Raw genomic sequence first — 23,844 nt, 5'->3', positions numbered from 1 at the left:
TCCAATCACTTGTCTTCCCTCCTACCTGATTGTGTGTCTTTCTTTCAGCCTTGGTGGTACAGGAGTACTTCCGCCAGCTTCCAGTTCATTTTCAATGAGAATTGTTCCACATATAGATGTATTTTTGATGGGTTTATGGGATGAGATGAGCTCCACGTCCTCTTAGTCCTGCTATCTTGATCTGAATGCCCTCACATTCGATTATTTCCAAACTGTCATTAAAAAAAAAAAAAACCTAACATCATTAAATAACATGTTTACTAACCTTGAGTCAGTTTTAGTTTTTTCAAAAGAAACCCATTACAAAAGATGAAGCTTCATTTTTCTCCCTACCCCTCTACACTTGCCTCTTCCTCATCTTCCTAGCCTCCCAGTATAGTTATAATTTAAAATAGATCATTATTCAACATTTACATTTATAGGACTGTGTGAACACTGTTCTCCACTGAGCTATGCCATAAACCATGATTGCTTGAGTTTACTGCACAACTCTTTGTTTTTCCTGGAGTTAATTGTACAATTGTTCATTATTCTAGATAATTATCACTAATTTACCCCTTAACTTTCTGCCAATCCTGTATCTCCCTTTGGTAAATAACAAATGAATATAGTAGTCTGTCTATTTCATCTTCTTTAAGAACTGTCTCCTTTAGTTATCTGAGGTGTTTTCATATGGATGCTTGCAAAGCCTTCATCGCCTCCTGGAGATTTCCTTTGTCTCCCCTCTATACTGGCTTTCCTATTTTTTTAATCCTATACCTTCTTCATTCTTGGGTTACTTCCTTATTTTAGCAGAGGACATTTTCCAGTGTCTTCCAAGATAGTATGCCTTGAAAGTAAATTTTTGAAAACTTAAGCTTTACTTTTTCATACTTCACTGATAATTTGCCTGAATACAGAATTATGTGTGTGCTCAGTCCATCCATCCTGTCCAACTCTTTGTGACCCTATGGACTGCAGCCCACCAAGCTCCTCGGTCCATGAGATTTTCCCAGTAAGAATACTGGAATAGGTTGCCATTTCTTTCTCCAGGGGATCTTCCCAACCCAGGGATCAAACCTGACCCAGATCCCCTGCATTGCAGACAGATTCTTTTCTGCTGAGCCACCAGGGAATTATAGATTAGAAATCATTATAATTATAGATTAGAAATCATTTCTTTAAGAATTTTGTTTTCCAGTTTTCAGTGTCATAGAGAACCCATAAGTTTCCTAATCTTATGTTTATGATTTTCATTTTTAATTTTTCTTGGGCAGCATTATTGTCCAATAGGAATTTCTGTTGATGCATAAATATTAGCCACATATGTAATTTTAAACGTTTTAGTAGCCCCATTAAAAGATTTTTTAAAAACAGAAGAAATTTAATATTTTATTTAATCAAATATATCTATAATATTACCATCTTAACAAATAATAATATAAAACATAATATATTTCACAGACTTTTTGTTTAAGTTATCTAAATCTGCAAAATCTGCACTGGTAACAAATCTCAGTTTGGACTAGTCAGGCACTCAACTGCCACACGTGGGTAGTGACTACTTACTGGACAATGGAATCCAAGAAGCATTTAGGGTATTTTCTTTGCTTCTGCTATTCTAAATCTTACTGATTTGCCTTGGTAAGGGCCAAATTGTGCCCATTTTTCTAGGCACTCATTGGTCCTCTTTCTTGACAACTCATGAGTATCAATTCTGGGAAAATTCTTTCAATTATTGCCTTCATAATTCATCTTTCCTTCCATTTTCTGTGTTGTCTCTTTCTAAAATTTTCATTATTCAGATAATGTATCTGTGGTCCTGGTCCTCTAACTTATTTTTCCGTTTTTCCATTTCCTAGTTCTGCTTTCTGGGAAATTTGTTTTTCAACACTCTCTGTTGCGTTACTATTCTTTTCTGCTAGTACACGTTTAACTTTGAGAAGCTCTTTGTTTCCTGCATGACCATTTTTAACTGCACCTGACCTTGTGATATGATAGTGTCTTCTTTACCTCTCTAAGAATGTTCATGATGGTATTTTTTAAATCTTCTCCTTTCTGTATAATCTGTTGCCTCTAAATTTCTTTTTTCCCTCCTTCCCTTGTTTAGTCTCTATTTTTGTTTATGTAAAGAGGCTTACCTCAATTATCCAGCAATGCTCAGTGGTCTATTCTTATTTAAGAGTAAGAAATGAAGAGTTGTTTCACTTAGTATGTGGGTTAAGTCTCTCAAGCATTAACTTTGTCATTGGAAAGGCAGACAGAACCATTTTATTGAAGAACTAGGGATGTCAATACCTTTAGAACTTTCCACTTGAAACGGTAAGACTCTCCAAAGAAGGTTCTTCTCTTCTCCTGTTTGAAGAGTAAAAGACTGACTATTCAATTCTAGGAGGCAAGTAAGCAATTGTGACTAGAGATTACCAGCTTCATATTGCCTATATTAACTTAATCAGTGTTCAATATAGTATATCCATTTTCAATTCCAACTGGTGTTCCCCGTTTCAAAAACCCTGAGTTTTACCCCACTAAAGAAAATAAATCTTTAAAAAAAAAAGAAAAAGAAAATACATCTTTAGTATTCTGAGGGAGTAGGGGAAGCTGTGTTATTTTTGCACTCTTTAGAAAAGTTCTTTTATTGTTTTATAGTTTGGCATGGTTCCATAAACATATTGGGAAATGCTAAATAAAAGAACAATGTTGTTAGTTCCAACAATGTTGTTAGTTTTCCACCACTGTGTAAAAGTTTGGAATTTGGAAAACTAATGGGGACCAGAATTGTTTTCAAAACTTTTTCTCCATGAAAGTACACTGTCTCCTGCTTCCTTCATCTAATCAGGTAGGAACCACCTAGCCAACCACAAGGGGCTTTTGTGAAGACTGTACTACCTCTGAACTTGAAGTTCGGCAGGTTTAAACCTCAGACAGCTGCCTCTGTCTCCTACCCGACTCTTAATGCCCACCCACTTGAAGGATGTGGCTGGGAAATACTGCCACCAGGCGGTAGGTCTTGGTATCAGTTCTGATGTCTGCAAATTGCATGTTGCGAAGGAGATACAATGCTTATCTATTCAAGTTTCTATTCATGTTATTTATGAAAAGAAGTGTTTTATTGAAGAGTCTAAATATTTAAATATGTCATAGTAAGGGGTGTAGTTCCCATTTAAGTGAGCATTTTGCTTTGAAAAATAATTTCTAAGAGGAATATGACATCGTTCTTATTAATCTTTGTTATCAAAAACTGCTTAATATAACCCTGTTTTTTATTCTTGCATTATATAGAATACTTTTTCTAACAGATTTTTAATTCTAAGTTTCAAAGCAAAATTTGTTTCAAATATTTACATATGACTTTTTATTCTTCAAGTACTTTGGCCTCACAAACCTGAAAGATTTTTTGAACATATCTCGATTTCCCTTGGTATTTTCTTTCTCTGGCTACTGTACTCCTCTCATAAGGTAGTGATATCTAGGTAATTTTCCTATGCCTCATTAGAAGAAGAGAGACCATGCCTGGAACCAAAATCTGTATCAGTCAAAAGCTGTGAGAGTGAATGAATCTCTACTCAGCAATTTAAGTGAGCAACCTATTAATACACACCACTTAGATGGATTTAGATGAATCAAAAGGACATTATGCTGCGTGCAAAATGCTGCACCCCAAAGGTCATATCCTGTGTGATTCCATTTATATGACATTCCCCAAATAGGGATGATGAGGAAGGAGAGATGGGTGTGACTAAGCGGTAGGTCTTTTGTAGCGATGGGGTAGTTTTATATCTTGATTGCACTGGTACTTACATGAATCTGCATATATAACAAAATGATATAAAACTATATACATACAGTGTACTACTTTCAGTTTCCTGGTTTTAATATTGTACTATAACTATGTAAGAGGGAACCATTGGGGAACTGACTAAAGGTACCAGAAACACTTTGTACTGTTCTTATAAGATAAAAATGAATTTATAGCAATTTCAAAATAAAAACATTTTTGAAAGAATAAAGAAACAAAATTTTAGTAATTAAAACTTAAATTCTAGACATGAAAGATTCCTTTGAAATGTGCCATCAGTTGTGGGAAAATTACATTCTATTGTATCTAGAAATGAGGAGAAGCAATAAAACTGTAAGATTCCAGGTAGGAACAAATAGTTTTTATTTCACTCCATCATGTTCCCCATTACCATAGTGCAATTTATTTATACAATTTGAGAATCTATGTTCCACAATATCTCTATTAAATTTGGTTTCATGAGTTCTAATTTCTAAATTTGTGCTTCTCTTTGGTTTATTTTCTTCCTGCTAAAATGGTGAGGTTTTTCAATGATTTAAACTTGAATGCTTGTACTCAATAATATGGCATCTTAGAATTTTTCATTTTTTTATTTATTACTCATCATACAGTTTTATTACTTCTTGAAAGATTGTTTTCTTTCTTATATTGTTTTGGGATAAAGACTGCTTAAAAATGGCAGCAAGAAGTCATCAGAATAATAACAACATGTTATGGAGAAGTTTGGAACCTTTATTTCATGAAGGAAAGTCATTCTGAAGTTTTAATGATGCCCCTATCAATCATTATAATTATGTTATTGTTTGAACCTGTACCACCAGAAAACAATGCATGATATTTTCCCAAATCAAGTTTTAATGAATAACAACTTGATATTTATTGCATTGTTATTCTGGTAGCTTTTATTTAAACTTGAACCACATCAATTGTATGTCTAATTGATAACTAAAAGCATCCCCCAGCCTAAAAACTTGACTGTGTTCTGTTTATAAACTGATTTTTAAACATGAAACTTTCCTCATAGTAACACTGTTACTTCTATTGTGAATTGACTCACATCTTAAGCCACAAAGTCAGATTTAAGTGCATAGGTCTTGTTTTACAGCCAGAACTGTCATGGACCTAGCCACTATCATTAAGGTCTTCTGTTGATGTTTCAAAAATCAAAGAAACGTACATTTCTTTCACTAAGATGCATTCAAACCAGCAAATTCTCTCTCATGTTTTCTCATGTTCTGTCCTCAGACTTTCCAGTATGTTCCAGTCTTGCTCACATTTTGCCCAATTCTGGCCTTGTGCTGACCTCTAAGGAAGGTGAGGCTTGCAGTCAGAAGCCCTGGATCTGTGCAAGGTCACAAGGCAAGGCCAGAGGTTGACTTGCACCCAGTTCTTCCTTGCCAGTTATCAAATCATTGGCTCAGCTCAAAATGCAAACATCAGTAGCTATTCTGTAATAAATGATGGAATCCCTTGGAACATTTCTCCTTTAGCGTGAGCAGTGTTTCCAGGAGCTGGGAGGGACATTGTAAAGGGAAGGGGCCCTTCTGCAATCTCTGGCTGCAGCTTGGCATTGCCATGGTGTAGATGTCAGGATGTGGGACAGAACTAGGCCTGAGATGCCATTCCAGAGCCTGGGCCACCTTGCAACCTCCATGAGTATGAGCTTACCATAGAAACCTGTACCTCTCAAAAGCTTCCTGCCAGCAAGAGCACTTCAGAAGCCTCACACCCCAGTTCCCTCTGGAGCACCTCTATCCTCATGCCTTCTTGTACCTAGAAGGTCCTACTGAGCCTCTGGAATCCCACTTCTCTGCAGTCCAGGCCGCCACCCCTTGCTTATCACCTGCTCCCTGCCAGCACTCTACAGGTTGGCACTTTCTAAGCTCCTGCGGGGAAGCTGTGAACTTCCCTATTATCCTAGGATGGAGAAGGGGACAAACAATGGGGAAAATGAAGAAGACTCTAAGCCTAAAGAAGAGATTAATTCTAAATGTAGGGTGGTGCTGACGTATATGTACATAAGTTATTCCATTCTTTCTGCTCAAGAACAAAGGAATTGCTTTTAACTAGGAAAAGGAGACTCAAACAGGAGACAGCATGGGCTGAGATGTGAGAGCTCTACTGGACTGCCTGGTTGGCCTCTAGATAGCTTGTCCAGCAGCCAGTGAAGAGGTAGTAGTTACTGCGTTTAGGGTCTGGAAGACAGAAAGTCTTCCAGGAAGCATTGATGCCTCTCTGGTCTCCTGAGAGTGTTCTTGAACTGACTAGAGCAGTATTTATCTATAAATTATAGATGTCTAGAGTGCATGCATATTTGAGGGGAAATAAGCTGTATTTGATCAAATCTGTTAGATTCCTTTAGCATTATTTATACAGTAATGCTTCAGCAATACATGAACTCTGAACTTCCAGATGTTCAAGGTGGTTTTAGAAAAGGCAGAAGAACCAGAGATCAAATTGCCAACATCTGCTGGATCATCAAAAAAGCAAGAGAGTTCCAGAAAAACATCTATTTCTGCTTTATTGACTATGCCAAAACCTTTGACTGTGTGGATCACAACAAATTGTGTAAAATTCTTCAAGAGATGGGAATACCAGACGACCTGACCTGCCTCTTGAAAAACCTGTATGCAGGTCAGGAAACAACAGTTAGAACTGGACATGGAACAACAGACTGGTTCCAAACGGAAAAAGGAGTACATCAAGGCTGTATATTGTCACCCTGCTTATTTAACTTACATGCAGAGTACATCATGAGAAATGCTGGGCTGGAAGAAGCACAAGCTGGAATCAAGATTGCCGGGAGAAATATCAATAACCTCAGATATGCAGATGACACCATCCTTAATGGCAGAAAGTGAAGAAGAACTAAAGAGCCTCTTGATGAAAGTAAAAGAGGAGAGTGAAAAAGTTGGCTTAAAGCTCAACATTCAGAAAACTAAGATCATGGCATCCAGTCCCATCACTTCATGGGAAATAGATGGGGAAACAGTAGCTGACTTTATTTTTCTGGGCTCCAAAATCACTGCAGATGGTGACTGCAGCCATGAAATAAAATGGGTAATAAACCTTACTCCTTGCAAGGAAAGTTATGACCAACCTAGACAGCATATTAAAAAGCAGAGACATTACTTTGCCAACAAAGGTCCGTCTAGTCAAGGCTATGGTTTTTCCAGCGGTCATGTGTGGATGTAAGAGTTGGACTATAAAGAAAGCTGAACACAGAAGAATTGATGCTTTTGAACTGTGGCGTTGGAGAAGACTCTTGAGAGTCCCTTGGACTGCAAGGAGATCCAACCAGTCCATCCTAAAGGAAATCAATCCTGAATATTCATTGGAAGGACTGATGTTGAAGCTGAAACTCCAATATTTTTGCCACCTGATGCGAAGAGCTGACTCACTGGAGAAGGCCCTGATGCTGGGAAAGATTGAAAGGGGGGAGAAGAAGGGGACGACAGAGGATGAGATGGTTGGATGGCATCACCGACTCAATAGATGTGAGTTTGAGTCAACTCTGGGAGTTGGTGATGGACAGGGAGGCCTGGCGTGCTGCAGTCCATGGGGTTGCAAAGAGTTGGACATGACTGAGCAACTGACCTGAACTGAACTGATACAGTAATTCCATCCCTAGGTAAATCCAAAATTTTCTTTTTGTTGTATCTCATTTCAGCCTCAAAGAAGGAAAAGAACCTCTGATATGTGTCAGAGATTAAACAAAATCCCAGTTAGACCACTATTTGGTCAATGATTGCTTTTTTAAAGAAATATCCAAAATACCAATTGTGTGAAGAACAAAGGGCTTGTTTAAGAACGCCTCAGTTTCCCACCACTAAGGGTGTCCACACAGAAGCTGGACAACAACTAATCTGAAATTTATAGAAAGGATGCAAACCACAGAGTTCTTGTCAGCCCATGTGGCCCATGATTCTAGAAGCTGGGGGGAATTTAGACATTAAAAAACAAAATGTTGTTCATTGAGTTATATTTTAACCTATAATCGAAATTTACTGTTTATGTAGCAAAGATGTATAATAGGTTCATTTTTTCCCCTAAGAGTCAGCCTAAGTCCTTTAATCAAAATATAATTCATGTACATGGAGTAGACACTCAGAAAACATTAGGTGATCTGAGAGGGCATTGCACCAAAAATTTTAAAATGAAGAGGAATACCTACCCCTGAATTTTGACATTGACCTCTAAATATTGCTCTGTGTTGTACCTAACAGGATGAAGTTTTAGGATAGAACACAGAAACATGAATTAAACTCTGAAGAAAATTTTCTTTGTAACCCCTTGAAGAATTTAAAGAAAATTTATTTAAGAATTTTAAAATAGCAGTCAATGTGTACAATAGACTACAAAAATTAAATATTTTACTTCCAAAATACTATTAAGTTTAACACCTTATTTCTTAACTAATAATTTCATTACCTCTTTTTGAGACAAATGGCTTAAAAGTTAAACCTTATATTAGTTCAAAGAATTGGATACCAACTAATCATAAATCATTTATGATGTAACTTTATTTTCTATTGCATCAATATATTTTTCAGAGTTCATTGATGACCAACTTTAGAATTTATGAAGTACAGCACCAGCATATGCTTAGAACTTAAGATTACTGCAAGAGAAGATGTGATCACAGTTTCAGAGGTGAGTTGTAATCCATTTTCTTTTGTAACATTTATCCCTCTTTTGCTACCTCTTTTGCTACCGGCTAAAGCTTCCTGTATTCCAAAATTCTTTGGCGATGACATTTTATCTCTTCATCTGTTCAAGTGTGGCAAGTTTGTATTCAACTCTACATGAAATTAAAATGTGTCACCCCTCTCCTACAGGCATCTTCTATTGCTTTTATAAATGTGTACATCTTCTGTCATGAATATGTGGGCACTAGTTCATCCTTGAATAAATGGTATTGATTCACTAAACCCTAAAGATTTTTGACCTTTTTAAAAAATGATTCCCACTGCACAAGATATTTTACAAAGTGACAAGGACTTTTGTGCATTTAGATTAAATCAGTACCATTTAAATTGAGCATATTTCCTAGGGAGATGGTTGACTGACTACATGGCATTCAAAAATTGTGTCATGTTAAATAAGGGGTATTTTGAACAGTTTCAGTTGTGCTTTTTCTGAAATGGGAAATAGTGCAAAAAAATAAAACTCCATGCTGTTAATTGAATCTAAAATCAGCAAAGGGATTAATAACTTAAGTTGATATTGATATAAATTAGCTGTGAAGCTAAAGAATGCCTTTGGGTATGAAAGAAGGATTAAACCAGAAAGTAATTAGGCAACGAATGATCCAAATTACTATGTAGGATTGAAACTGGAAAGTATGTGTGACTGAAAGTCAAGAAGACCTGAGTTCTGTTCCTACTTCCGCTCCCTGGTGAAATTTACTTCCCCTCCAAGTGTGCCATTTCTCCTCAAATAAAAACCGTGGGTTGAATTAGACGGTGGAGAGGATCTTCTCTACATCTGACCATCTGTGATTAAGGTCTGCACTCATTCAATAATAACCTCTGGTGCAAGCAAATCAATTTCAACAAAAGTTTTGCACTCATTAATTCAAGAAATATAAACCAAGTATTACGTTAAAATGTTACAATAGACATTTGAAATGCAAAGTTTGAGAAAGGAAATTTGAGTTTAATGTATCTGAACATTATCCTGGTAGAGGTGTTTGAAGACCTGTGGAAATGCAGGTACAGAATTTAGGAGAAAGTTTGGACCTTTCCAACCTTTGGATTTGTGAGTGACCAGGAGAAGGTAATGGCAACCCACTCCAGTACTCTTGCCTGGAAAATCCCATGGACGGAGGAGCCTGGTAGGCTACAGTCCATGGGGTCGCTAAGAGTCGGACACGACTGAGCGACTTCACTTTCACTTTTCACTCTCACGCACTGGAGAAGGAAATGGCAACCCACTCCAGTGTTCTTGCCTGGAGAATCCCAGGGATGGCAGAGCCTGGTGGGCTGCCGTCTATGAGGTCGCACAGAGTCGGAAACAACTGAAACGAGTTAGCAGCAGCAGCAGCATGTATTAACACATCTCTTTTGCATTCCAAATGCTTTAAACAATATAAATAGTTAGGAGTATGGTAAGCATCAAGGGTCACATTTAGTGAAGTAACTCAAAGACCAAGGTCTCTTAAAGCTACAGAATCTGGTAGCATACAGCATTACTATTGATTCTTCTTTCTCAAGTAGAAATTCCCTTTCTTTTCCTCCTTCCTATATTTTCCATACCTATCATCTTTATGTCTCTCATTTAAAAATGCCTTCAGTTCAGTTCAGTCGATCAGTCGTGTCTGACTCTTTGCGACCCCATGAACTGCAGCATGCCAGGCCTCTCTGTCCATCACCAACTCCCAGAGTTTAAAATGCCTTACAGTTATTCAAATGACTTCTCAAGAGTGTATGTATTTCAAACAGAAACTGTTATTTTAGTAACTACAAGGATTATCTGACAACAATGGAATGTCAGGCATCCATGATGAGCTCTTGGAGGGCTATTTCTGTGAGAGGGGTATGACCAAGGCCTTAAAATTATATCATTCAGGTGAACATAAATTGTGTCACTGTGAAGAGCATTCTTGAGTTTGCATTTGCAAGCCATAGTAAATCATGCCATTCTTGAGATCAAACTGGTACTCTCCTACTTACTTCCACTTTTAACATTGACATGCACAGTCAAATCACATTGAAAGGGTCTAAATTAGGAAGAAGGAAAACTATCTCTATTTGCAGATAATGTGATAGTATATGTAAAAAGTCCTAAAGACTCCCCACACAAAATGTTAAAACCAATAAACAAATTCAGTAAAGTTGAAAGATACAAAATCAATGTACAAAAATAAGTTTCACATTTATATACTGTTAATGATTTGTAGAAATATAATTAAAGAATATAAAAACAATCCCATTTACAACAATATACTAAAAAATAAAATACTTAGGAATAAATTTAACCAAGTAGGTGAAATGTCTGTATACTGAAAACTGTAAGACAGAAATTGAAAAAAGCCCAAATAAATGGAAAGATATTCCATGTCCCAGGATCAGAAAAAGAAAACAGTTTAAATATCCATACTTCCCAAAACTCTATAGATTCAATTCAGTCTCTGTGAAAAATTTAATGCCCTTTTTCCTAGAAATAGAAAAAAAAAATCTTAAAATCCATCCATAACCATAAAAGTCCCAATAACCAAAGAAATCTTCAGAAAGCACAAAAGTAGAGTCATTATATTGCCTGATTTCAAACTATATTATGAAACTGTAATAATTAAAACAGCATGATATTGGCATTAAAAACAGGCATAGACAAAAATGGACTTGGGCAAGATAAACCAATGGGACAAAATCAAGAGCCCATATATAAACCCACACAAATACAATCAAGTAATATTTAACAAGGAAGCCAAGGATACTCAATGGGAAAAGGATGATGTCTTCAATAAATGATATTGAAAGGGTGGGGCATTTGGGATTGGCATGTACATATTGCTGTATTTAAAATGAATAACCAACAAGGACCTACTGTATAGCACAGGAAACTCTGCTCAATATTATGTAACAACCTAAGTGGGAAAAGAATTTGACAAAGAATAGATACGTATATATGTATAACTGAATCACTTTGCTGTACACCTGAAATTATTACAACATTGTTAACCAACTATATTACAATTTTTTTTAAAGTATTAAAAAATGGGCAGAAGAACTAGACATTTTTCCAAAGAAAACATATAAATTGCCAGTAGGTACATGAAAGGTGCTCAACATCATAATGCAAATGATACAAATGCAAATCTGATTTGATTTGAAATGCAAATCAAAACCACAGTGAGGTATCCCCTCATACTTATAAGGATAGTTTTATGAAAACCAAAAAAAAAAAAAAAAAAGCAGGTTTTAGCAAGGATAGGAAGGAAAGGGAACCCTTATTCGTTGTTACTAGGAAAGTAAACTGGTTCAGATGTTATAGAAAATAATATGGAAGTTCTTCCAAAAATTAAAAATACAATTGCCATAAGATCCAACAATCCTACTTCTGGGTTAAATTGAAGTCTCACTATCTGTAAGAAACGTTGGCACACATGTTCATTGCAACATTATTCTCAGTAGCCAAGATGTGGAAACCTAAATGTACATTGACAGATGAATGAAGAAATAAGGAAAATGTGATGTACGCATAACTGAGTATTGTTAAGCTGTAAATAGGAAGGAAATCCTGCCATTTGCAGCAACATAAGTGAACCTTGAGAGCATCATGCATCTACTCAAGGCCATGGTTTTTCCAGTGGTAATGTATGGATGTGAGAGTTGGACTATAAAGAAAGCTGAGTGCCAAAGAATTGATGCTTTTGAACTGTGGTGTTGGAGAAGATTCTTGAGAGTCCCTTGGACTGCAAGGAGATCCAGCCAGTCCATCCTAAAGGAGACCAGAGCTGAGTGTTCCTTGGAAGGACTGATGTTCAAGCTGAAACTCCAGTACTTTGGCTACCTGATGTGAAGAACTGACTCCTTAGAAAAGACCCTGATGCTGGGAAAGATTGAAGGCAGGGAGAGAAGGGGACGACAGAGGATGAGATGGTTGGATGGCATCGCTGACTCCATGGACATGAGTTTGGGTAAACTCCGGGAGTTGATGATGGACAGGGAGGCCTGGCGTGCTGCGGTCCATGCGGTCGCAAAGAGTCGGACATGACTGAGCAACTGAACTGAACTTAACAAAGAGGAAAACAAATACCATATGAAATCCCTTTTTGTGGAATCTTAAAAAGCCAAACTCATAGAAATAAAGATTATCTTGGTGGTTGCCAGAGGCTAGGGGTGGGAGGAATGGGGAGATAGTAGGGGGAAAGGTACAAACTTCCAAGTTTAAGATGAATAAGTTCTGCAGATCTAATGTATAAAATGACTATAGTTAGTAATACTGTATTTTATTTTTGAAAGTTACTAAGAGAGTAGATCTCAAATATTCCCACCAAGAAGAAAGGGCATTTTTGTCAGATGATGGATGTGTTAACTGACTTCATTGTGGTAATTATTTCACAATATATACATTTATCAAATCATCACATTTACAATCTAAACTTAAACAATATTCTATGTCAATTATATCTCAATAAAGCTGGGGAAAAAAAGGACTAACTAAATTGATTTTCATTACACTAAAACTTTCAGTGACTTCTGGTGTATACTAATCCCCATAAAACCCCCTCTGAAAATTGTGTAAAATAATCTCATCTAACATTAAATGTAAAATAATACTATGTTTTGATTTGACCAAAGAAATCAGAAAATATATTTTAATTGATTCACATGAAGATTTCTTTGAAGATCTTGATTTGGAAAATATTGCATAAAATAAACAGAGCAAGTTAAGAAACTGGTACTATGAATGGAAAGCAAAAATTTAAGAGTCATAATCAGAAAAAAAGACCTCTATTTGATTAAAATGCCAGAGGGAAGTTTCTCTTAAACTGTACTAGTAAATAAAAATGCATATAATAAAAGAAGGAAATAAAACAAGATAAAGAATTAATTATATCATAAAAAATATTTTATTTCTAAAATACACGTTTAGAGAGATTAAGAGCCTAAGGCTGTGCTCTTGACCCCCAGGCTGCACTGCTGTTGCTGGAAACGACTGATGTGTGGCTTGTGTTAGGGCTCAGAGTCACTCTGAGGCTGAAAGGTATACACAAGCTTGTCACTGAAATGACACTAATGAACACCTGTTAGTTTGAGGATTTCTCCTTGGATTTGGGCATGTAGGAAAGCATCATATGGTCACCACTTTCCAGGGCACCATATTCAGCAGCATGCTCTTCAACTGGATTCCAAATGTTATTTGATTTTTTTTTTTGAAAGATGCTACAGTAAAATAAGTTTGAGAAGTGTTGGACTAAGTCAAATGGACTTGTCATCTTCAGTGTGCAAAAACTCAGAGCTTTAAACATGCTAACATTCTTTCTCCATTTCCTCATTTTATACCTTCTAGTCTTTGTCCAAAGGCACATAAGGGAGTAAAGATAGGTAGAATTTCCACTTCTTAATATTCTACCCTTTTTTTTTCCATTTGGCTAAAGCATTTTCCCTTTCTTCAGCTTCTCTTGTCTTTTCCTGGCCTCCATCCCCAATTCTGTCTAGTTTTCTTTCTGTCTTTTGTTTTTACCGTAACAAGATGATGTGATACCCATTTTTCTGTTACTTGACTTTTCCTATTATGGGCATCCTTTCAGATCAATAAATATTGATCAGACTTATTTTATGATAGCTATGTAATATCCCATAGAATTGCTAACAACGTTTGAAATACTTAGAAATTAAGTGTCAATTATTATATCTCAAGAAAGCTGGGGGAAGAAAAGCAATTGTTATGGCCTCAACATTGATGGGTTAGAATGATCTTCTGCAAACAAATGCAAAAATCAAAAACAGAAAAGAAAACTGGTTAATTATAATTGATTCTCAAATATGCTGAACAGTTTTCTAGCTATTTCCATATAAATGGATATTGTTTCCAGTTTTCTGTCACCACAAAAATAATGCAATAAATATTATAGGGTAACATATTTATATACTAGTGCTTTCATTTATATAATAACTACCAGAAATAGGATTGCTATATTAAAAGGTGTGTGTGTGTCTGTGTGTGTATATATACACACATGTATATGTCATACATATATATACACCCTTTTATATAGCAATCCCATCTCTGATAGTCATTATATAAATGAATATATGGATACTCACACACACATACATGCATACATACATACACAGATACATAAGAGTGTATGTGTGTGTGTGTATATATATATATATATATCACATAAGGGTACATATATATATACATATTTCTTACTAATTTTCATTGTTACGACATGACAACCCACAACTACTACTAGTACTATGTAAGTGCCTTTGCCCACGTTTTTAACAGCAGTAATTTTTATCTCTATTTTTTTGACAATCTAAAAGGGAGAAAGTAGAATCTATATTTTTAATTTACACTTGCTACAATGCAAGTTAAGCCTCTTCACTAATCGTTTTACTGGCATTTGGATTTCCTCATAGCTGCCTGTTTATTAATATATATATATACATATATATATATAGCCTCTTTTTTAATTGACTGACTTCTATTTTTCTTATTAGTACATAGAAGGTCTTTGTAAATTCTGTATATTAACCTTTATCTGACATAATACTGTAAACATTTCCCCAACACTATTGTTTTTAACTTTACTTAAAATTTCTTTGGATTTACACACATTTCAATCATTGTATAGTCAAATACGCCTCTCATTGTAAAGTTTTTTGCTTTTCCTGCTTGCTTGAATCAGTCTATGACTTTTAAATGTTTGTCTGTGTTTTCTTGCAAACTTTTTGCTTTAATGTTTGGTATTATCTATGCTACATTTCCCTTTCTCCATAATGTGATGAGAAGTCTATACTTGTACTTTTCCAAATGGAGAGCCATTTTTGCCAGCAATACATTAAATGAATCACCCTCTTCCAGAACAGAATTAAAACACCATGTTTAGTCATGTATATCTTTTCTGTATATACTGGATATATTTGTGGATAATGCTCTTATCTCCTGGCCTATTTATCTATTTCTTTGCTCTCATTATACTTATTTCAGAGAATTTGGGGACATACGATAGGCCTTTCAGTATTTGACTGTTTCATAATTTTGGGTGTTATTATCCAATATGTATTTGTCCATTTGAATTTTAGATTTGGTATTCCATTTCAAGAACAAACAAACAAAATAATATGAAGAGGCAATTTGTTAAATGTATATATTTAGGAATCAAAAATTGATTTTTTTACATCCTGCAACTTGGTATGCTTTGAACTTTGTTCAGATCTCCTTACGTCCCTTAGTATAATGTGTAGATTTCTATACAGTAATACTGAATTATATCTTTTTAAGTTTATCCCACAGCATTGTATAGTTTTGTCATTGTTTTATTTTTTCATTTTCAATACAAACAAATCATTTCCAATGTAGATAAAGCCTAATGAATTTTATAAGGTTATTTTTATCCAGTTAGCTTACCATCTTATCATATTAATCTTTACTGATTTATATCTAAGTGTATATCCATAATAAGTCAAAAGACAAAACAACTTAGAAAAATAATTTGTAACAAACATGACAGGTATAGATACATTTCTTAATATATAAAAGACTTACAAACAAATAAACAAAACAAAAAAGCAACAAGAAATATTATAAATAACATGAAAAAGTAAACACAGAAAAATAAATGGCCTGTACACCTTTGAAAAGATGTGAAAAATCTTAACTTTATAGAAATGCAAATTAAAATAAGTTACTATCAGATTGGTTAACATTTTACACTTTGAAATTGCATAGCTTTAAAAATGGCAATAAAACTGTGATATCCTCATGGTCATTCTTAATGATAAAATCAGTTTAAATTAAACTTAATATCTACTGATGCTACCTATTTGGTTGCCAATCAGTTTGACCAGAGCTTGACCATTCCAACAAGGCAGGAGTAAAACATAAGATTGAAGACAGGCAGGAATGAGATCTATAACATAAGAACAGAAATCTATTCCCTTTTTAGTTCTAAAAATTGTGTAGGGACCTGCAATGAAGAGCAAACACCTTTGGTATTAAATAGTGATGGAAACACAGATTATAAGAATGTGCAGATAACATCTCAGGTCCATAGAAGTGCACCTCTGATGATTAAATGGTACTTACTTCACTCAGATCATTCTCCATCTTCTCTCCTTATTTTATGTTCCTTGAGTCTTTCTAGTTTTCCTTGATGGTAGGAATCAAGGCTCCATCTTTTGTGAGTTACATGAGAGCCTACCATTGGATCTATTCATTGAGTTGAATAAGATGAGATATTGAGACTCTCTAAGAGTAGAAAATCTATAAGACATAAAGACTGATAGCCTTTCACAACATAAATTAACTACATTATTCATATTTATTCCAAAGGTGCTCCTCATTCAGGAATGAACATGGATCAGGAAAAGGTAAGTGAACATAAACCATATTTGGCCACATCATACTCTGTGACATATGATGTTAGAGACTAGAATCTGGTAATCACTAGAAGAGCAATAGCTTGTACATTCTAAGACCTTCTGTGAGCTAGAGTACTGCTGACTGTTGAAGGGTTGCCATGATTCCTTCTCATCTGGGAACAACTCATTAGATGATAAGAGACGGAAAGTCAGGCAGGGGTCCAGCAGGGGACCCGGTTCACAAAAGCCACAGTGCTCACTCTTTAAAGACCACCCCTCCAGAAGAACTTCAAGCTCCGACAATCAAGACAATGGTGGGGTAAACTGGAAATTCTTTCATTTCAAAATGCATGGCTTTCTATAACTACTGAAATGAAACAAGATATTTCAAAGGTTAAAAATTCTATCTACAGAGGACATGAATGGAAAACTCTTTGGTGGGTTTTCTTTATTTTTTTTACTCCCATAGATACAAAATGCACTCACCTTTCAACTCTGTGGTGATTTGATTTAATTGATGGATTTTGTTCCTTAACAGAACCCATCATTCAGGTTCCAGCAAGCACTTTCATGTAGTGAAAGAGTGGAGCTTTCTTTTTCTTTTAAAGACATTGTTTTCAATGCTGTCTATATACCCAGGAACTTTATAATTCAGTCTAAGATTATTAAGGATTAGCAGATAGAAGAGTGCAGAATCACAAAGTCATAAATCCAGTTCTGGGTTTTTGCTTTTCTATCCAACTGTCTCTACAATTTACTTCCTAACTTCCCAGTCTATCCAATGGAGAAACACTATCATCACTCACAGCTCAGCTAACATCAACGAAGTCTTTCCCATCTCTCATCTTTCACTCCTTTTAAATTGACAACAGTGTCTCTTTTGCTGTCTTCTCCAACCAGGACAAGCCCTTAATCTAAGTATATATTATTTGAGACTTTTCAATTGCAGTGTCAGAAAACAACTCCAGCATATTTTAAAGAATAATTATAAAAATAATAAGGGCATGAACATAGCCATTTTCAGGATAAAATTTGAGCTAAAAAAAAAGATATTGAAGTACTTCATCTTGGCTTCTTTTTCATGTCTGATTATTTCCTATCTCTGCAGACCAATCTTTTTTCTTCTTGGTCCACACCCTGTAAAATGACTGCCACACAGTTCTAGTAGTTACTTTTACAGTTCATCCACATACAGAGATTCACTAGCATTCATTACTGAGCTTGAAGAAAGTTTCAGTTCAGTTCGGTCGCTCAGTCGTGTCCGACTCTTTGCGACCCCATGAATCGCACCACGCCAGGCCTCCCTGTCCATCACCAACTCCTGGAGTCTACCCAAGCCCATGCCCATCGAGTCAGTGATGCCATCCAGCCATCTCATCCTCTGTCGTCCCCTTCTCCTCCTGCCCCCAATCCTTCCCAGCATTAGGGTCTTTTCCAATGAGTCAACTCTTCACCTCAGGTGGCCACAGTAAAGAATTAAAACATTTAGAACACAATGACCCTACAAATAAGATGGTTCAAGTTCCTCATTTAAAAGAGAGGTATGTGATGTTTATAATAGAACTGAAGTAAAGTTCACAAAGATACGTAATATCTAGTGGTGGAACTGGATTTCCCAATGACTGATGCAGTGTCCTAAGAGTCAGCAAAGTCTTGAAGAATTTAATTTAAACTCTGAAACTTATTGCCAACCCCAGTTCAATGGAAATTTCAACTTCCAGACTTTGGGAATTTTCACAGATTGAAATAAACAGTTATCAAGACCTTGTTGCTCTGAGTTTGGAGCAGATGTCATGTGACCTTTCTATTCTTTCAACCACCCAGAAGGAATTTTAAATTATTTCACATTAATTGAACAATCAAACACATCATTTCATATGTCTCACTGATTTCTTGGTAGAGTAGGTGGATATGTTGCAGGAAGGGGCCCCTTCTAGGGCCTGAAAGTGGGCTCTTTTCTAACACTCAGAAAGAACTAAAGAGCCTCTGATGAAAGTGAAAGAGGAGAGTGAAAAAGTTGGCTTAAAACTCAACATTAGGAAAACTAAGATAATGTCATCCTGTCCCAAAACTTCATAGCAAATAGATGGGGAAAACAATGGAAACAGTGACAGACTTTATTTTCTTGGGCTCCCAAATCACTGCAGATGGTGACTGCAGCCATGAAATTAAAAGACTCTTGCTCCTTGGAAGAAAAGTTATGACCAACTTAGACAGCATATTAAAAAGCAGAGACATTACTTTGCCGACAAAGGTCCATCTAGTCAAACTATGGTTTTTCCAGTAGTCGTGTATGAATTTGAGAGTTGGACTATAAAGAAAACTGAGTGCCGAAGAATTGATGCTTTTGAACTGTGGTGTTGGAAGAGACTCTTGCGAGTCCCTTGGGCTGCAAGATCAAACCAGTCAATCCCAAAGGAAATCAACCCTGAATATTCATTGGAAGGACTGATGCTGAAGGTGAAACTCCAATACTTTGGCCACCTGATGCAAAGAACTGACTCATTGGAAAAGACCCTGATGCTGGGAAAGATTAAAGGCAGGAGAAGAAGGGGATGACAGAGGATGAGATGGTTGGATGGTGTCACTGACACCATGGACATGAGTTTGAGCAAGCTCTGGGTGTTGGTGATGGACAGGGAAGCCTGGCGTGCTGCAGTCCATGGGGTCGCAAAGAGTCAGACAAGGCTGAGCGACTGAACTGATGAACTTAACCTACAGAGGATAACTTTGGCAACTGATCCATCCTGTTCATCTATTGAGATGGCCAAAATTCAATGTTCATTTGGATGACTCTCAGTTTTCTTAACTGAACAGAATTCACTTTGCCCTCCATTCATTCCCATGATCCCAGGTTGACCTTGCCATCACTCCAAACTCCTATGAATCCTTTAATCCTATCAGTTCAGTTCAGCTGCTCAGTCATGTCCGACTCTTTGCACTGTTTGCACATGCTGCATGGACTGCAGCACGCCAGGCTTCCCTGTCCATCACCAACTCTCAGAGCTTGCTCAAACTCATGTTCATCGAGTCGGTGATGCTATCCAATTGTCTCATCCTCTGTCGTCCCCTTCTTCTCCCCCCTTCAATCTTTCCCAGCATCAGAGTCTTTTCCAATGAGTCAGTTCTTCACATCAGGTGGCCAAATATTGGAGTTTCAGCTTCAGCATCAGTCCTTCCAATGACTATTCAGGACTGATCTCCTTTAGGATGGACTGGTTGGATCTCCTTGCATCCAAGGGACTCTCAAGAGCCTTCTCCAACATCACAGTTCAAAAGCATCATGTCCAGTGCATCAACTCTCCATTTTTTCCTCAATCAGTATCTCTCCATTGTATTCCACTCTTTCTCTTTTAGCCTATATCCCATAAAGTTCTACATAATTATTGTTTGCCAAGGATCTCAAATTCCTATAATCAAGTCTTCCCACAGTACTACTTCTAAATCTACAGGACACAAAAATTGAATCAACTCTGTAATATTCCTTATCTGCCCCAATACTTGGCTGCTGAGCTCTGCTGAATAAAAACTCAAAACTAGACAGATTAGTTTTGTTCTAAATGTATGAATTATAGCCTCAGGTAGCCCCTCCAAGTTCCCCTATGAAGCTCATATATTCAACTGTCCTTTTTGCATCCTCTGAGAAGCATCAAGCTTCCCATATCACAGAGATGTAAAGACCATCAGGCACAACCACCTCAATTTTCTGCTGTTTCCCTCCCACCCTCAAGATATGTTTACCCTCTTGCAGATAAAGTATTTTCTCATTTCCCCTACTGTGCTCTGTGTCACATCACTTTTGATTCTTTGAAAACCTCATAATATCATTGTCCCCTTCCACTCCAAGGAAAAATTATATAGTATATAAACATAGCCAATATCTCTCATCTTAGAAACAAGATTATACTTTCATACAAATCCCTGTAGCACCTTGTTAATGCCACATCACAAAATATTATTCAACTATAAAGAGGAGTAAAGTACTGACACATGCTACAACATGGATAAATCTTGAAACCTTTGTGCTAAGTGAAAGAAGCCAGACACAAAAGATTTCACATATTATACAATTCAGTTTCTCTGAAATTTCAAGAATGGGCAAATCCATTGAGACAAAATGGTTGCCAAGGGCTAGGGGTAGGGAAAAATGGAAAGTGACTACTAATAGGTATGATTGTTTTGTGGTGAAAGTGAAAAAGGACTTCCCTGCGGGCTCAGATGGAAAAAAAATCCACCTGCAATGCAGGAGACCCAAGTTCCATCCCTAGGATGGGAAGATCCCCTGGAGAAGAATACTCACTCTAGTATTCTTGCCTGGAGAATTGCATGGACAGAAGATCCTGGCAGGCTACAATTCAGGGCTATGAATTTTTGGCAGTGCAGAGGAGTAATAACTATGATCTAGAATCCACAATTTTGTGAATATATTCTAAACCTTTGAATGGTACACTTTAAAAGAATTAATTTTATAGTGTGTGAATTGTAACTCAATAACGCTTTTATTTTTAAAAAGAGTCATTACTCACAGATGTTGAGAATTAACAGTGGTTACCAGTCAGGAGATGGAAGGTAGGAGGGGTAATGCAGGGGTAGGGGTTGAGAAGGTGCGAGCTGTTAGCTGCAAATTAAGCTTCAAGGACATATTTTACAATATGTAAAATAGCCATATTTTATACTAACTATATAAAACACATAGCCAGTATTTTATACTAACTGTAAATGTGGACTTCCCTGGTGACTAAGCGATAAAGAATCTGCCTGCCAATGCAGGAGACTCGGGTTCATTCCTGGGTCGGGAGGATCCCCTGGAGAAGGAAATGGCAACCCACTTCAGTATTCTTGCCTGGGTAATCCCGTGGACAGAGGAACACCGGGAACTACGGTCCATGGGGTCACAAAAGGGTTGGACACAACTTGGCCACTTAAAACACCAACATAAATGGAGTATAGCTTTTAAAAATTATGAATCACCATATTGTACACCTGTAACTTCTGTAATATTGTATAGCAACTGCAATTAAAAAATAAAAGGGTAAGATAGATAAGAGAAAAGAAGAGTCATTAGAACTCCTAATACAAATATCTTCAGACCAGCTGTGTAAATGGAATATTATTGTTTCCATCTGTAAGAAACAGACTCTTGGCCAACCTGTAATAGAATTTGCAGTAGAAAACATGAATCAGTCAATAATTATCTAATGAAAAGTGAATCCAAGCAATAATAGATAATAAAATATAAAAGAATTAAAGCCAATTCATTTTGTATGTTAAAATTTGTAGAAAATTATTTTATATATCAAAATTAAAACAGATATACCATATACTAAAAGAGCTTTAAGAAAAGATTATAATCAGTCATCTATATAGTTAATTTTATTGGAGTATAGTTGTTTTAAATGTGTTTCTGCTGTACAGCAGAGTGAATAAGCTATACACATATAATACATATATTCCTTTTTTTGGATTTCAGTAAAAATATTTTATTTTTTAAACAATTATTTTAGATGCAAGATAATTTTAGACAATAGGACCTAAATAATATGAAATGTCTAATAAAGTCTCCAGGATATTACATTGGACTTTTTGTCAAGTAACAATATTTTATGAACCTAAATAAAAAGATAGTTTCTAGAAGATAAAAATGATAATTAACCCAAAGAAATAAACCTGTTTTATTGGTGTTTATTTTCATATTTGTGCACTTTAGAAACCTTTGAACACCACTGTAAACCAAGCACTCTTCTGTATTATGTTAATTACTAATTATGCTCGTATAGTTCATCATAGCTTGAAGAAGAAAAAAAGTAATGAAGCATTCATACATGCCTCTTTCACAATGTAGCCTCTCCTCACACAGGAGATGGATTGCTATTTGTTCTTGTAGACTTGGAAAATGAGGACCACTTGTCCAATAAAATGGACATCAAAACTTCAAGGAATACGAGGTTGTATTCCAGTGAATCGATTTGCCCTTATGAAGGACTGTAATGGAAAAAGTTTTTAATATTTTACTCAAGTCCAAATCTCTTGAAAAAGGTTTTTTGAATTATAGTATTCTCAGCTCTGCCAGTACGTTGAAATGAAGAGTTACCTTTTTAATCAGTAAAGCTTATACAGTATTCATTCTCATAACCTCACTGTTCAACACTTCCCTTTCTCACATCTGTTCACTTGTTCAACATGGGATTTAAATAGAATTATTTTCAGTTTACAAGATTTTTTCCTCCCTCAAGACTTTTTCAGCCTATAACTCTCAGTTCTCTTTCTTAGGCAAAGATTACATTTTCTTTTTGTCTGTTATAGATGGAATAGCAGAGTGTCTTAAACCAAGCTGATCAAATGTTCTGTTCTTCTGTGCAGGAGGCATGTTTTCCTCAAGGGTTTCTGCAATCATGCTAGAGCCTATGAAGTAGTTGGTTTTGTGGGATAGAAGGAATCATTTGACCATCAAGAGTTCTGGGAGAATAGCACTGAAACATGTATATTATCATATGTGAAACAGAACACCATTCCATGTTCGATGCATGAGACAAATGCTCAGGGCTGGGGCAATGGGATGACCCAGAGGGATGGGATGGGAAGGGAGGTGGGAGGGGGGTCCAAGAGGGGGAACGCATGTAAACCCATGGCTGATTCATGTCAGTGTACAGCAAAAACCACTACAATATTGTGAAGTAATTAGCCCCCAACTAAAATAAATAAATTTATTTTAAAAAATTTTTTTAAAAAAAGAATTGAATCTGTACCCAAATTTCACCTGAAGTTTTCCTCATATAGAAACCATATTTTAATCCACAAAAAATTTAGACCTCAAAGACTTACTGACTCAACAAAACAAAAAAAATTTATAAATTTAAATGTGAACACATTTATTTGTAATAAGAAAAGTCTCTGTCCCCTCATCTCAGATCAGTCATCCTAGTTCTATCTCTTTGCCCAGAATAGAAAGAAAATGTTAAAAATAAATAAATAAAACTGACAAGTGAATAAAAACACAGGAAAATAAGGAAGATTATTTTAATT

General features: G+C 36.0%; 1 protein-coding gene across 9 annotated transcripts in view; it reads left to right on the top strand.

Annotated features, from left to right (window-relative positions):
* TPK1 (thiamin pyrophosphokinase 1) overlaps positions 1-23,844 on the top strand; it is a 559,100-nt gene that overhangs the window by 15,005 nt on the left and 520,251 nt on the right. For all 9 annotated transcript variants that reach the window (XM_081534537.1, XM_081534527.1, XM_081534535.1 and 6 more), the window contains exons 3-4: positions 8,332-8,431; positions 16,793-16,830. The gene's annotated coding sequence lies outside the window, so the exon portion shown is untranslated. The remainder of the gene's footprint in view (positions 1-8,331; positions 8,432-16,792; positions 16,831-23,844) is intronic.

The sequence above is a fragment of the Giraffa tippelskirchi genome, chromosome 10 (genome assembly GCF_054371585.1).
Source record: "Giraffa tippelskirchi isolate mGirTip1 chromosome 10, T2T-mGirTip1v1.2.pri, whole genome shotgun sequence".
NCBI classification, from domain to species: Eukaryota; Metazoa; Chordata; class Mammalia; order Artiodactyla; family Giraffidae; genus Giraffa; species Giraffa tippelskirchi.
The sequence above is the reverse complement of the archived record's forward strand: the minus strand, read 5'-3'. Positions and strand labels throughout refer to the sequence as shown.